This window comes from Diospyros lotus, chromosome 12 (assembly GCF_014633365.1).
Source record: "Diospyros lotus cultivar Yz01 chromosome 12, ASM1463336v1, whole genome shotgun sequence".
NCBI lineage: Eukaryota > Viridiplantae > Streptophyta > Magnoliopsida > Ericales > Ebenaceae > Diospyros > Diospyros lotus.
In genome coordinates this window covers 38,124,981-38,129,383 of record NC_068349.1, presented here as the reverse complement: position 1 = coordinate 38,129,383, position 4,403 = coordinate 38,124,981, and the positions used below count along the sequence as shown (strand labels likewise).

Sequence of the window (4,403 nt, the reverse complement as noted above, 5' to 3'; positions counted from 1 at the left end):
ATTGCATTTATTCTTGCAGGACAATTTAGGACAATTTATCCTCTTTGTAAACTTCTCAAATTGTTGTTTCCTTTCTCTGTCACAACAAATTGTAACATACTTGTAATTTTCACCACTTTTTTTATGAGCTGATCTCTTGACAATAGCGAAATCTAAAACTCTTGCATGTTCTTGATAAGCATTCACCAGACTCTCAATACTGTTAAATATCATACCTGGTAAAGGTCCTTCTTCCGCATTGATGTTATTGGATTCTTCCAAATGGTTGTTAATATAATCAATTGCCACACAATCAAATTGTTCTTCATCTTCTGATTCTTCGCCAATCAAACTATCATTTCTGGTTAAGAAGTTTTTGTCCAACCAACTCGTAGAATGAAATGAAAAATAGAAGAAGGGCTCTTGTCTAACCAACTCGTGAAATGAAATGAAAAATGCTACTTTACCCGAATTAGTTGACGCAAGGGATGAAGTTGCCCGGATTGATATGTTTATTTTTTACATATAATATTTTATTTTTAAGTGTAATATTTAATATATTTTATTTTTAACATATAATATTTTATTAATTAATAATAAATATATCATACTGTAAAATGTTTTATTAAAATATTTAGATATTAAAAATAAAATACATTAAATAAGCATTTATATAAACAATACAACAAGATAGTTGGAACTACAACGAAGGCAAAACACACCAGGAAGAAGAAATTAATTAACCAGCCATGGCCCAAACAACTCCTCACATAGCCGTCATTCCGTCGCCAGGGCTGAGTCACCTCATCTTTCTCGGCGCGTTCACCCCGTAAGTCATCCGTCGCTTCCACTTCTCCGTCACCATCATCGTCCCCACCAACGGCCCGTCCTCCAAAGCCCAAGCTGCTTTCCTCGAGTCTCTACCTTTCGCCATTTCCCACCTTCTTCTACCCGCTCTCAGTCTCGCGGACTTGCCGCCCAGCGCCGGGCTCGAGACCAGAATCTCCGTCACCATGGCTCGCTCGCTTCGGTTTCTTTATGAAGCCCTCAAGTCTCTGGTCGCCTCCATCAAGCTCGCCGCTCTTCTGGTCGACATTTTGGCACGGACACGTACGTTTGACCTGGCCAGAGAACCTATGTTACACGGAAACAGAAATGAGAAACATTTTCGATGGAAAACGGAAACGTGAAAACGGACATTTTTTTAAAAAAATAAGCATAAATAGGGTTCGAAACGGGAATAAGAAACGTTTTCGAAACATTTCGAAAACGAGAAAACGTCACCTATGAGGTGTTTCCGTGCAATATAACAGAGAACTTGGTGTTGCTCCGTACATGTACTTCTAATTTGAGACGGACAAATTAATTAGGAACATTAAACAAAAGAAGAAAACAATCACATTGCACGCGGGCATACATGCATGGCTGGCGATCACTTCCTCATCATTTTAATTGATTAATTAATTAAAATTAATCAATTGCTATCTTCTAGTACTGGGTCATGCATCCACTTGTTGGCGATCTCCCACAGTGCTGTCGTAGAATCACCATCTTCACTTAAGCTCTTTAGAGCCGAGCTCTTCAGCTTCTTCATTCTCACCCGGAAGGCCTTGGCTTCTTCCCCGGCCATCAGATCCTCCACAACCCTCGCAATCTCGTCGCGCCGCACCACCCCGTCCTCGCCGGCCGCCGGCCGCAGCCCCACTTTCAGACCACCAGCCACCAGCGCGGCGTTCATGTTTTGCTCGGCGAAGAGCGGCCAAGCGAGGAACGGCACGCCGTTGCCGTGCAGTATGTTCTCCAGAATAGAGTTCCATCCGCAGTGGGACAAGAACCCGCCGGTTGATTCGTGTCTCAGAACTTGGATTTGCGGCGCCCAACTGGTGATCACTAGGCTCCGGCCTTTGGTTCTTTCGACGAATCCTTCCGGCAAGAAAGACAACGCTTGGTTCAGGGTGTCAACGGCGAAATACCCACCTTCGGCGGTATTATCCGGTGGTTTTGCCACCCAAAGAAACCTCTGCTCACTGAGTTCAAGACCGAGTGCTAACTCAGTGATCTGTTCATGGGAGAGTCTTCCGCCGGACCTGAATGAAACAAACAGCACGGACCCAGTCAGCTTATCATCGAGCTAGTCCAAGCACTCGTTCGGGCTTGTGGGCGGGTCGACATCCATGGGGATGATGGGTCCAACCGGATAAAGCCTTGGCTTTCCGGGTTGCCGCAAGTCCTTGATCGTGCCAGGCTCCAAGGTCGTGGAGGTGTTGATTATGATACCCTCGGCCATGGCGTACCGCTCGGCGTGGTGAAGATACCATTTGTAGGCTTCGCTCTTCCGGTCCTGAATCGAGTAGAGAAGGTCTTTTCCATGGATCGGAATGCAACCCGGGATTCAAACCGGGTCTGTCAGCTCGCCATACTCCCAAGAAACAGTTGAGTCGAGTGTATGCAAGTGAAACAGAAGAGACAAAGACATGGCAGTGGACAAGAAGTAGATGTAGGGAGGAACGTTGAATTCTCTGGCCATGTCGAACGTGTCGGCGCCAAAGACGTCGACCACCAGAGCGGCGAGCTCGGTGGTGGCTACTAGCGCCTTCAGCGCGTTGTAAAGGAAAGGGAACGAGCGAGCCATGGTGACGGAAATTCTGGTCTCGAGCTCGTCGGTGGGCGGCAAGTCCGTCAAGCTAACCGGGGGTAGAAGAAGGTGAGAAATGGAGGAAGGGAGAGAGTCGAGGAAAGCGACCTCGGCTCTGGAGGAGGGGCCGTTGGTTGGAATGATTATGGTGACGAAGAAGTTGAAGCGGCAGACGAGTCGCCGGGAGAACTCGCCGAGAGAGATTAAGTGACTGAGCCCCGGCGATGGAACGACAGCTATGTGAGGCGCTTCTCGGCCCATGATCTCTTGGCTGCTTTGCTTTCTGTAGCGAAGAGGGACTTAAGTTGCGATGGGATTGGGATGCGCTGAAGGGGGCTTGCCCGCTTGCTGGCATTTATAATGGAGGCATTTGGCGGCTGCGTGGCAGCCATCATCGTACGCTTCGTAAACTAGTGGAACTGGAAGGATTAATTAATTAATTAAATAACATGCGCAAGTTGTTCCATATCATCTTCTTGAAAAAACTGAAAGAGGAAGACAAATCGAGTTATGTTTGGCGTTCGACAGATTTTTTGAGGGGAAAGAGAAATTTTACATAAAGGTAAAATAATTAAATTCATATAGGGGTAAAATAATCAATTTTTCCCTCCCGTAAACCAATCTATAAAAGTTAGGGAAATTCTATTCACAGCGAAGGTTTTACTCTTTACAACATTTTCCCATCAAAATTTTTCTTCATTTTTCATAAATTATAAGCACCCCTGCCCGGATATCCCAATCGCCCGGTCTATCCGAACGAGAGCGCCTACATAAGAGAAGAGAAACAAACACAAGACAAAAATACCCTGACATGCATACATACGAAAAATACAACAACGGAAGCAAAACAATATACATGCACGCCTATAAGTACCCTGCTAGAACAGCAGTCAAGGAGTATATAAAAATATACAGACACCTGTGCCAACGATAAAAGATACAAGGAACAACCGGGCACAGTAAAAAATGAGAGTCAGAACTCTTAATAAAACATCAGAGAAAACGGGGGCAGCTAACTGTACACCTTACCGACACGGCTGGCTGCTAGGTAGCGCGGTCCTCGCCCTCGACTTTTGCTTTACCCTTACCTGGAATGATGGAAAGCAAGGTGAGTCACAAGACTCAGCAAGTTTATATGAAAAGGAAGGCTGTAAACGAAACAGAAGAGGAGATCATCCCAAATATAAACCCACATATACACACAAGTCATGTGACGCAACAACGCAACAGTGCCGCATAATAAAACATATACCAGTCCTTGGGGCCCACATAAAACACCTGGCACCCAAGTCCCATACCAACCTGCCGCTGCCTTGAAAGGCAACATAAATCACCACAAACCTGTGCGCACTGTCCCGGGTCGGTACTCCCGTCACCCGTATCCCTGCCGGTACTCCCGACAGCCGAGCCAAAGGCTCCCTCGGAACGGTACTCCCGTCCGAGAACTAATAACTACCAGTAACCATGCAATGCATATAAAATGCAAGGCGTAATGAGCACCAACGTGATACAAGGCGCCCACACATCCAGGCATCAAGCCATGCTCCGCCCACGTAGTAAATCACACGCGATGCATATGCCCGTGCTGGATGCAACCTGACCAATCTAAAATGTCCGTGATCAAGCATAACCAAATCATGATGATCCCATCATGCAGCCTGAACCCATGTGCATACCAAAACATACAACGAGAATAAAATAATCAAGCATGCTATAATCACATAACGGTAGAGTAGGTTAGCAGTGCCTGATACCGGTCAGCGGTTAGTGACCAGGAGAGACCATCTGA

General features: G+C 46.1%; 1 pseudogene; it reads right to left on the bottom strand.

The window, feature by feature from the left end:
- Positions 1–926: 926 nt before the first annotated feature.
- LOC127787668 (hydroquinone glucosyltransferase-like) lies at positions 927–2,875 on the bottom strand (annotated as a pseudogene).
- Between the last annotated feature and the right edge of the window lie 1,528 nt (positions 2,876–4,403).